General features: G+C 32.8%; 1 long non-coding RNA gene across 1 annotated transcript; it reads left to right on the plus strand.

The window, feature by feature from the left end:
- The first annotated feature begins 9,608 nt into the window (after positions 1-9,608).
- Positions 9,609-11,970, plus strand: LOC145555950 (uncharacterized). Its single transcript, XR_014091635.1, has 4 exons — positions 9,609-9,643; positions 10,636-10,697; positions 10,792-10,906; positions 11,683-11,970. It is a non-coding gene; the product is annotated as an uncharacterized LOC145555950 (long non-coding RNA).
- Positions 11,971-12,787: the final 817 nt, after the last annotated feature.

Genomic DNA, 12,787 nt, shown 5'->3' on the forward strand with positions numbered 1-12,787 from the left:
ACATAAATTTCCATCACCATAACCCTTGCAGCCAGCCTTAGTATCACATTTGCACACTTCACTCACACATCGATATCCATATCATCCTTCCCTTTAAGAACCCTTTTTCATGAAATCTTGTTTCAACACTATGCATGCTTCATCATCTTTCAAGATAACATTCATTAGAAGAAACATTGTATACTTGCTTAGCTTCCTGACCTGAGCAAAATTCATTGTTTCATGCATCGCATATCGTGCTTAGCTCCTTGACATAAGCAACATTCATTATGTAATACTTAATAATTACTTCATCTATATACATGCTTAGCTTCTAGACCTAAGTGACGTTCAAGATCGTTTCTTTACACCATATATGATGCTTAGCTCCATGACCTAAGTTCAATTCATTCATCTATCGTGTCACATGATGTAATTGTCCTTAGCCTCCTGGCCTAAGAACATGCATCATGCATAAACTATTTTCAAAACAAGAAATTCAATCCATAAGATTCATTTCATCTTGCTTAAGGAGGAAGTTCAAAACTTCTTCCCCTTTTTCATTATTTTCTTTTGGGGAAATTTAAAAACTTTTTCAAAATTTTTTCTTATCAAGGGAAGTTCGAAAATAAAAGTTCATTTTTCACGTCTTTCTTTTTTGGGAGAAAGTCAGTACCTTCCACTCGTTTCATGACAAAAATGACGGAAAATTTTTGCTTTTGCATTTTCTGTTGCTTATGTGTGCACAAACACTCAAACTATACACACACACAACCACAAGCTATACACATGTCATGTCGTGTCAAGTCAAAGCTTGGTCAAGTCAGTTGGTCAAGTCAATCATAGTCTATACGAGTCCCTTTGCAAATTTCATTTTGCAGGTCTCAATTACAGCCCACGTCCGGGGACAAGCGGACCATCTATAGCCCACGTCCGGGGACAAGCGGACCATCTACAGCCCACGTCCGGGGACAAGCGGACCATTTACAGCCCACGTTCGGGGACAAGCAGACCATCTACAGCCCACGTCCGGGGACAAGCGGACCATTTACAGCCCACGTTCGGGGACAAGCGGACCATCTACAGCCCACGTTCGGGGACAAGCGGACCATCTACAGCCCACGTTCGGGGACAAGCAAACCATCTACAACCCACGTTCGGGGACAATCGAACCACCATCATTTCACGATGCAAGGTTCTCGATACACAGAGACTTGCAATCTCATCATCTGTCGACTTTCCTCAAACATGGAAAGTATTATTCGGTGGATTTCTTCAAGCATAGAAAACCGCCAAATTCATATGTCGACTTTCCTCAAGCATGAAAAGTATCACCCGGTAGATTTCTTTAAGCATAGAAAGCTACCAAACTCGTCAGTCGGCTTTCCTCAAGCATGGAAAGCATTTCAACAAACGTCATCCGGTGGATTCCTTCAAGCATAGGAAGCTACCAAACTCATTTGTCACCGATACACTAGTGTCAGATAAACATTCTATCCCTTTACTCTTTTATCTGTGGAACTAACACTTTTCTACAGGTATCGGCGTATACAGAGTGATTTAGGATCGCAGAACGTCTTAAATCATTCTCCGTCCCTATCAACTACTTTGACTATTGTTTTCAAAACTAACGTTTCTAAAAACTCAGTCAAAGTGGGGGCTTCTGTAGACACCTAAAAAGGTCTCCCCAAAACCAAACCCGATGATGAACAACCTTTCATTGCCATTATTGGCCTGGTTGAGTAGTTAATCTTAGAGTGCTTAAATCCATATTTCCATTTCATAAACCAACCCAATTCCTAGCCCATTTCCCCAAACCATAACTTATTTTCTTCTTTTCGTGCCTTTAAACCCAAAATAATTCATTTCGTGTCCTTTAAAATCATTCATTTCGTGTCCTTTTTATAAAAACGTTTATTTCAGTTTATTTTGGTCCATAATCTAGGTCCAATGATTTAATAATTGGATGGGGCTTGAAAATATCTTTCCAACGATATATTATAAGCCCAAATCCGAGTTATAACGAATAAGTTATGACCAAAATATTAAACCGAGCCCAAACCGAGCCTAAGCCCACCTTACCTACGACCCAATGATCATGTGGAGGGTCCAAATTATTTAATCCCATTCTTAAACAAATTAGGATTAATTAGAAGCTATTATAAGTTTCTAAAATATCTTAATTATTCTTTTTGAAAAGATAAGATTGAAGAGTTTGAAATTGAATAAAACTTTTCTTTTTGAAAGTCCTAATTTTATTTGATTTGAAAGACGTTCAAAGATAGATAGATAATATTTTCTTGCCTCACAGTTTTTATCCAAATCTTATATGGTTGGATGCCCTTGAAGTTATCTTTCCAATGTATAATATCAATTCCGAGCTATAAAGGAAAAGATATGAATGAAATATCAAACTCTATCCAAAACTGACACCATCTCATTATTTCGGCCATATATTTTATTTTAAAAAATATTTTAATCCAATTCTTATTGGGTTAGAAAGTAGAATTCAAGAGCTTTCCAACAATATCTTATTAATCTTATTCCGATTTCTGGATCAAAAGATATGATAAAAACAAAAAACGGCAAAAACTGCTATCTATCGAGTTTTATTGCGATTTGATTCAGATCTTATCTTGTTTTTTCGACCCTTCTTTTTTCTCTATAAATAGAGGTCATATCTCCCCTTTTTCAATCATCAACAATCTTGATCACAAAATCATTCTCTTCTCCCTCTTTAGCCTAAAACACTAGCCTCCCTATTCTTTCATTCCTTCCTTAAGCACTCCAAGGAGTTCATACAATATCCAAAGTTATATACTTAAACCAAGGTATGAAAGATATAATTGACTGAGGGTTTGGACTAAATCAACTCTACTTTTTATTTAATTTAATTGTTTCAATTTGATTTTTTTTTTTTTAATTGAAGTTACTAACAACGTATTCATGATGTAGCAATTTAAAGGAACGCGAGGAATATGAGTAATTAATTTAATTACTCTTATTTTATTTTTATATTTCTAGTATCATGATTAGGTAAATGTATTATTCGATTTTACTAACACTATTATTGTTAAATTGCTTCCAATATTAATGTGTATTCTATTATTATGATGATCACCATATTGTATGTTAAAGGGAATATGTAATTGAAAATCACGCCTAATAAGATAATTTGGACAACCGGTTTAGGTTCCTTTTTAATCTTGTTATTAATAGAAGTGATCATTAATATTTTAGAATAATGTGTTGCATTAATATTAAACCAATTTAGCCTAATAATAGTTTGGAGCAAATTGAATATTTTTTTTGTACGCCTTTGAGATCGCAGGAATACGGGCGAATGTGACTCCATGACTCACTTCGTACCATCATCCCTGATTTTTATTTTGTGGTTCCGAACCATATGGAGTTAGTAATCTCATGGATTATGAATGGGATGTAACCTTCACGGGTCAATCATTGTTGCCTATCGTTGTCCCTTTATCGTGGTTGCCTTTTATGATCCGTGAACGGTTTACAAGTTCCTTAAAACTTGTTGGCGACTCCCTAATTTCCTTGTCCCTAATCGTATATGTCAATTCCCAATTACTAAGAGTGCTAAGCATATTCACACATGCTTTAACGTAGGCGCACATCGAGCAACGCCTACAGTGGGAAATCGAAAAAGTGGGACTGTTTTGAGAAGAAAAGGCAAAGGTGGGATTATTAGTTTCCAATTTTCCTTCAATTGATGAGTTTTGTGAAAAAGCATCTCATAAAGCTATGTAGAGATTAATTTGTAGATTTAGAGTCCGGGTAGCCGATTTCTCATATGAAAGAGTAAAGATGTATCAGCTCTGTATACGGCTTTACAAGCACAAATGTGCTGAATTAGTACAAGAGAAGAGGGGTTCATGTAGGCCTACTGGAAGATCTGAATCTGGAATGCATTTACCATTGGATTATGCTAATGTTTTCCTTGGCTGTACACAAATCTTAGGTGTTGTTGTTAGGAAAACAGGTGCTTGTGCAACTGCTGTTGAATGCACTTAGGTTGATGGTCATAGTTACATAGGCTGGATTGTGGTGACTTGCCCACATATTAACATGAGAAAAGAATGTATCTTCAGTGAACCTTGCTTGACAGTAGCCATTGCTCAACAAAAGGTTGCAAAGAAAGAAATATTTTACGTTGCTTCTTAATATAACTTTGAGATAGTTTATGTTAATTATGGAACTGCAGAAAAATTCAGTGAGGAATGCTCTTTGATTCAGAAGAAGTATTTCATTTTGAAAGAACATATTGATTGTTTAGGGAAACATTCTAGACAACTTGTGAATTCTACTGTGAATGTTGAATGTGTCACTCGAACATATGAACGAAAAAAGGTCTCTGTTAATGAAGTACCTCCTCCTTGTCCAGTTAAGGTAACCAATATTGGGAAATTTTAGCGGCCAATAGCCTTGAGGATTGGAACATCAGACCTTTCAGTGGTTGATCACCCAGAATTAGAGACACATTTCTTCCTGTGTGGGACGATGCCGCAAGTAGAGCCGGAAACGCGGTATGACTTTCTAGCGCATTCTCGAAGAGCTAATTCTTGCAAAGAGAAAGTTAGGCAGAAGGGGTAGTTAGTTAAATTAATTTTTGGGTTTTATCTTGTTGTTTTTAATTTGGTGTTATATATGGAGTGAATTTGGATTTTGTGGTTATTTACTAATTTTATACTGTTATCAGTTCATAATTATGTTGAATTTTTTTTTGTTCTTTGTTTAGCTATAATTATGTACAAAACTCGTTATACTGTGCTCTTAGTTGGTTGTTTGCAATTCTAAAATATTTTGCTCTATAATTTATTTTTTTTACAATTTAATTATTTTGAAAATGGAGCTCCCCTTTCTAGATATGTGTAAATAGTAGAAGAAAATTGTGGAATTAGGATATGGGCCGATAACGACAAAAATATATGTAATCACTTGATGTGTCTATTTTATATAGTAATTTACCCCCGTCCCTTGGTCGTAATTAGTAGTGTTTTTGGCTCTTTAGAGCCACTTTTATTACTAATTGGTGTTTTCTAGCGTTTTCGTAGATCTGGTTGACTTTTGCAGGGATTTATGCTTTTGGAGTATTTTCCCGAGATATTTTGGAGCAATCACGAACATTGGAGAAGCACGATCAGATTTTATAGCCCAGGGCCGGTTAGAGCCATCGAACCGGTGATTAAGGGCTTGGTATAGGTGATACCGGGGCATTTGGACCGAGTATTCAAGACCGAAAGAGGAAACCCAGATTGGCCCGAAGAATTTGGGGCCCAATCGTAGTCCAAATAGTGGCCCAAGTGAGCCGCCCGGCCAAAGAGGCTGGCGCCCGGAGGCGCGCCCGGCCGGGCGGGAGAAGCTAAGGCTGGCGCCCGGTGACGCGCCCGTCCGGGCGCGAGATTGGTACTGACGAGCAAAAAGGCGCGCCTGATCGAGCGGTGCCTCGCCCGATCGGGCGCGTGTATTTATTAGGAGACGATTAACGTCGTTTTAGTTTGTTTTAGTTTAGGATTTGTACGGAGTATAAATACTCCTCCGTAATACGATTTTAGGATCTCACTCTCCACTCTCTCTCTTTCCTTTTACTCTTTCTTTACTCTCTTAATTGTTTTCTTAGATTCTCTCCCTCCTAAACCTTTGTTCTTAATCCATTCTTAATTCCAGATTTGTTTGGTAACTATTTCTCCTCTCTTAATCTTAGTTATTTATTCTATTTCTTTAACTATGTCTTACTTTACTGCTTTGATTAGTTTAGTTTCTATTATGTGTGAGTAGTTTTATTTCTAGGGTTTATGGGGATCCTTAAATAATATGAGGGGGTAATTTATTGTTGTTAATTATCAATGCTAGATTAATTTCCTATTGATTGGTTTAATGCTCTGTGACTAGATTAGGCCTGATCTTTTATGCATGAGTTTGACAATATTGATTCGAGATTCGACAGATGAGAATTGATGTTTAGGTCTAGTTTCAATAGGCAGATTAATTTATAAATGGTTAAGTCGAGATTCGAGAGATGAGATTTAATACCGGTAGATTAATTATGTGATTGTAATACGTAGCGAAAGCCCTTTACGATCTGGTTAATTGATGCATTGATGATTGACTATTATTGATTTTTGATATTGCATGATAATTTCTTATTGAATTGTTTTAACGCTTTACAATTATGGCTTGTAAAAGTATAACAATATTGAATTAATGAATCGAGCAGATGTTAATTTAATATTAAAGGCTATTTTCAATAGAAACTTTGATCTAGTAAATTGCGAGAGCCTGTTAGATCTATGTTGATTAATAAATTGCGAGAGCCTGTTAATCATGTTATTCATGCAATGTCAATTATTGATTATTATGTTTTACCCTAGAGTATTATTTATTGGTGAACCTATGCCCTAGATCCTTTTATATATTGTTTTCTCCCTATTCTCAATCTTCGTAGTTTAGTTTATTATTCAAATATATATATTGGTTACTTCATAATCTAGATTATATTAGTTAATTAGGAATAGAAAGACTTGTTTCCCTGTGGAGTTCGACCCTACTTCCATATCTACTTTAGTTAGAGGACTTAGGTAATTATTTTTGATTAGGGGATACGACTTTACCCTTTCATCGCTATCGAGAATTTTTATTGGAGGTCCGTACGTTTTCTCTTCTACCTTATCAGTGGCACAACATAGGCTTCTAGGAAATAGATAATTGTTTGTTTAATATTGTTTTGTAGAGGAAGTGAATGGAGTAGGAGACACACTTTGTATGGGAGGTGTGGCTTGTACCATTCCCTCTTGAGCAAAGTCGTTGCTTTGGTTGTAGATCTCCCGTCACTCGCAAGCGAAAGTGTAATCTTTCTCTTCATTTTTTTTTATCTCTTTTGGGATTTTTTTAATAGCTTTGATTTGATTTTCACGGTCTAATGTCGATTTTTGTTTATTTATGCATGATTTTGTGAACTAATTTGAGTAATAGGTAGTATTATAATTAACTATGGTTTGAGCTAATTTGAATTGGGTGATTGGTTTGGGGAAATTGGGTGTAAAAGTTTATGGTGTAAATCTAGGATGTGATTATCAATTTTTGTTGTAGCCTCCATTGTTATTGTTGTAGTTGTTATTATTGTTATCTTTGTTATTGATATTATTATGGGGTGTATGTTGTTGTCTCTGCTAAGGTGATGTAAATTGTAATTTATAAATTTTAATAGCGGGAGAGTCAATGAAATTCTTAGTCAAAACTTATGACATACTTATGCATCTGTCTTTCGAATGGCCTATTGTAATATCCTAAATTTTATGTTTAAAGTTTTGAAGACGAAACTTGTTTTAAGAAGGGTAGATTGTAATACCCATATATTTTGTGACTTTATAAAATATTAAATTAGAGTTTTCGTTTTTAACAAAAAAATAATCTATATTTTATTTTATAAGCCCTACTTTATTCCGGACTTTGGCTAAATATTTCTACTTATAAATACTCCCATCAACCCTAAAACCTTTTGGTCATTGTATTACTGTACTTATCATCCGTTTCTTCCTCCTAATCTCCTATTAAGATCACTTGACTGTTTCTCATTCACAATTGTCATGTTCGATTGTATCACGCATGATATATATATATATAGGAAATTTTGTCAATAACTACCAATTAAATCACGTGTTTTGAAAACAACTACCTATTAAAAAAGTTTTTTAAAAGAACTACCATAAAGTTGTAAAAAGTTTAAGTAGCACTACCACTCTAACAATTTTGACTAGAATCTCTCGTATTTGAGTCTCATTTTTTTTTTATCACTTTTTACTTTTATGAAGGGTAATTTAGTCAATTTAGATGATGATTTTATGAGGTAAAGGTAAAAAGTGAAACCTACATGCCAAATATTCTACTTGGAATTATCAGAGTGGTAGTGCTACTTAAACTTTTTACAACTTTGTGGTAGTTCTTTTAAAAAAAAAATTTAATAGGTAGTTGTTTTCAAAACACGCGCTTTAATTGCTAGTTCTTGACAAAATTTCCATATATATATATATATATATATATATATATATATATATATATATATATATATATATATATATATATATATATATATATATAAGCCTTTTGTATAATTTATTTTAATTATTCATCTAATATATTAACCTTCCTAGTTTATGAGAAACATATTTCACTATTCCATGATTCTCATTGCATAATTAATTATGCACGATTGTTTTGCTTTATTTCCTGATCATCACATGCATGCGTGATTGAAATTGCGACCTCTTGTATACAAATTAATGCTAAATGTTTCTACTCATTACTATATTGATGGCAAAGGTAATCACACGAATCTTAATAGTTGGAGTTGTTCGATTATGGACTATTTTTTTCATTGATTGAACTTTGTATTATCATGTGTAAATTTTATGATTTTTTATTTATAAGATCATGTTTCGAAAATATATGATTAATTTATGATGATGTATGATTTAATTGTTGTACTATTTTATTGTATCATATTAATTGATTGTGTTTTTTTTTTTATTCTAGGGTTTAATGTTGTAGCTCTAGACAGTAACTAATATTTTTATTTTTTGGGTTGAGAATTAATTAATTTTGGGTGCTAGTATTATTGCCCTAAGAGTTGAGATATTTATGAAACGAATTTTTATGTTATTTGGGAACATGTGTCATTATTGAGATACCATCTTTGTTATTTATTTTTCTATGGTCCCCTATAGTGGGAATTGGCCCGTATGTGGTCTGCTAGTTCAAGGTGTTTTCTGGTTATTGAGAATATTCAAGTTTTTATACTTGCTTTGTTATTCGAATTACCAATGTCCAAGGCTAGGTATAGACAAAGAGCATGGTACACTTATGAGATAAATGAGCTAAAAATTGAGTAAAGGTTCGTAATATTATTCGAGGTTTAGTTTGACAAAGGTCATTTTCAGAGTACGATGTGTGATGTATTTCTGAACTACATTATTTAATTGAATTATTAATGTTAACTATTCTATTATATTCGATCTGTATTTTGATATGTGATGATTACACAGCTTTTTGCTGATGTGTGTGTGTTGTTTTGTTGTGCTACTTGTGTTTGCGACCATGTGTTTTTCTTTTGGTGGCCCTACAACGATCTATTTTGGAATTTGTCCTTAATGGTGAGCAGTCAAGATTGTAACAGGTTGATCAAGAGATGATCGTAGCTAAAGGAGCTCAAGTATTTCGATTAGTTTGTTATAACAAGTTTAATCTATAAAGTTATATAAATAGCTCACTTAGATTATTGGGTTGTAATTATTGGGATTTTGTAAGCCTTAACACTTGATAGATTTTTGAGTATGGCAGTGATACCTCCAATTTAGGTGTATGCTTCCGCAATCTTATTTAAAGATTGTCTATTTTTCCTTTAATTCCTATTTATTATCAGCTAGTAAATCGGGGGTGTTACACCTATTGCTTGTTCTATAGATAATTTATTGTCAAGTCAAATCTAGGATGCTTAAAAATATATGGCCTTTCAATTGAATGCCTTTTATTTTACTACAAATTCTAATTGACTTTGTAAATTTTTAATTTTAAGGTGCCCCTCTCTAGGCTACGATGCTTGCTTCTAATTTCGACGAGTTCTTTCTCTCTAGACCACTTATTTGAGGTAATGCTCTTTCGCCAACATTATTGTGAATAACTGCATCTTGTAAACTTGTAGATGAAGTGATCAATAAAAGTTAAAAATTAAAGCTCTTTGTCAAATTAAAAAAAAAAGCTAATACTTGGGTAGCAAAACATTGTTTAGTGGTCCGATGCAGTTTATATTAGAAATTGTTTCCTCTACCGGGTTCTTGTTTGAAGATTTTTTTTGCTGTCAGTGTTGTGTATCATGAGAAAGCTGTGAAGATTGAATCTATTGGCCTTTTGGGTTACTCTTACAAAAATGTAATTGAAGACACATGGTTTGTAAAAATAGTTTTCCATTTTATTTAAATAACTATAGTTGATCAGGCAACTTTTGATTCTTGCTAATAATTTTCTTTATGAGTTGGTTTAGAGGTATCGGAGTTTTTCATTCTATTTTCTTGCCTTACCTTATGTAGTTGCTTCAATTCTTGGTCATTATATACATGAATGCTAAAATTGTATTATATCCTATTGTTGTTGTCAATGTATCAATTAGCTTAGGATAGATGTTTTGTGTTCTGATTTTCTGCAATTTAATCATTTTGATTTAAGTTTGGCCTTTAGATTACTCAATTATAATCAGTTTTTTTCAGTAGGCTCGAAGCTATTTGACTTTGATTGCAGGGTCAGAAATTAAACATTCTAATTATTATGCAATGCCAAACCCAGAACAGAGTTTATTACGTTTTGAATTTAGAAGTGGTTTTATTGTTGTTTTGGAGTCAATTAATTTGTGGGTTTTATAAGATAACTATCTAATCATATAGCATCAAAAATTATATTTTTTTTGTTAAGAAAAAAAATTATTTCACCTTTATTTTGTTTTAGCATACAATTAAATCTAATGATGAGGCTTGACGAATTCTATTAGTTGTTATTTTCTTTTATATAGGGGACAGATAATGCTCTCATTAGTGTTGGGCTCTTACTTATGCTTTTGTTGCTGCTATTGCTTATAACTTTTTTAAGCTAGAGCTGCTTAACTTTGACATCAAACAAGCTCACACTTGACATACATGACTATGATTGAGGTATTTTGTAAATTACAACTTTAATGGATGCTATAACTGCAAATTACAACAAATGATTTTATGTTTTTACTTACTAGGATTAAAATGGTTCCAGGTTAGCCGTTTTCAGAGTACTGCACTACTGCAGTTTTAAATAGCTTTTTAAAGCTAGAGCTGCTTAACTTTGACATCAAACAAGTTCACACTTGAAATACATGACTATGAGTGAGGTATTTTTTTTATTACAACTTTAATGGATGCTATAACTGCAAATTACAACAAATGATTTTCTGTTTTTACTTTCTAGGATTAAAATGGTTGCAGGTTAGCCGTTTTCAGAGTACTGCACTACTGTAGTTTTAACATTTATCTGTCCTAATAATTTAATATATGTAGGTAGAGTTTTGCATTTTATTTTCATTTGGACATGATAATTAGTTTATGATATGCTTGTATATTGCTGGTGACCAACTAGCTATGGCTAAAGAAGGAAGTTATCTTTTGTGTATGGGAAGCAATGTATCACTATTAGAAAAAATCTCTTTCACTACTTGACAAATGCTATTGTGGGAAGCAAAATTATAGCATTTAAAATAAAATACTCTTGTTCAATACTCTTTCATTAGTGTTGGATTCATATTTCCTTTTATATAGGGGACTGATAATGCTCTCATAAGTGTTGGATTCATATTTAATTTTTTTAATGTATTGCCTACTATATTCTGAATTCCTATATAAATTATGATGCAACAAGATAAGTTGATAGCTCTACTGCTGGTGAGAGTTTTGTTGCTGGTGTATTTCATGGTAGTGGCATTGCTAAGGTTGGACTAACAAAATCTTAGATGAAGAGAGGTCTTAAGGTGAAATTAGACAAGTCATTGTATAACTTTTTAAGTTGGCAGATTCACAATCCATCATAGCTCATTCACACCTTGTTCATAGCATGTGCTCGATTCTTCTATAATCCCATTTTGATTTATTGTGTGTGTTTTTTATTTTCCAGGGGATTTAGATTCATTGGATATGTGCAAACAGTGCTAGAGGTGGATACTTAAGCTGAATAAGATTCTTCCCAAATTGTTCTCAAATTGCTTTACTTGAGAAATTGGAGAAGCAAGAGAAAAAAATGATAATGCGGTCCAAAGAATTTCTGAAAATAATTGTGTTGGGAGTCAAAATGATTTAGTTTTAACTTTTAATTGTTGTTTTTCTTAGTTTAACTAGTGATAATTGAATTTTGTAGTTTTCCTTATAGATAACAATGTATAACTATTATACTACCTCCGCTCCAAATTACTCGCAACTTTGGTGCATTATTTGTGAGATATAAAATATTCCAAAGTTGCGAGTAATTTGGAACGGAGGTAGTACATTGATTTAGTTTTAAGGAAATTTTGTGTAGAACTACCCTAAAGATAGGGTCATTTGTAAACAACTACCCATTTTTTTTATTTGTTTAGAACTACCCGCAAGTCAAGAAAAGTTTGGGTAGCACTACCCACTAACTTTTTCGTCCAATTAAAACATTATTTTAGCCCAATTTTTCACTTTTTTCAATTACAATGGACAGTTAATGCTTAAATAAGCAAAAAAAACCCATTTCAATTAAACCCCCAAACATTAGAAATCTAAATCCCCAAATAATACTAAACTCATGAACCCTAAAATGAATTCTAATTAAAACCCTAATTAGGTTAATTAAGGTAAATTAAAACCTTTATACAAATTGAGAGAGTTAATTGGGTGGCAAAAGTGAAAAAAGTGGGCTCCGATAACGTCTTAATTGGACGGAAAATGTTAATGGGTAGTGCTACCCAAACATTTTCAAACTTGTGGGTAGTTCTAAACAAATAAAAAAAATGGGTAATTGTTCACAAATGACTCTATCTTTAGGGTAGTTCTACACAAAATTTCCTAGTTTTAACTTTTAATTGTTTTTTCTTAGTTTAGTTTTAACTTTTAAATGTTTATTATTATTATTATTATTATTATTATTATTATTATTATTATTATTATTATTATTATTATTATTATTATTATTATTATTATTATTATTATTATTATTATTATTATTACTACTACTATTACTACTATTATTACTAATATTA

Source organism: Chenopodium album, chromosome 8 (genome assembly GCF_948465745.1).
Source record: "Chenopodium album chromosome 8, dcCheAlbu1.1, whole genome shotgun sequence".
Classification (NCBI taxonomy): Eukaryota; Viridiplantae; Streptophyta; class Magnoliopsida; order Caryophyllales; family Amaranthaceae; genus Chenopodium; species Chenopodium album.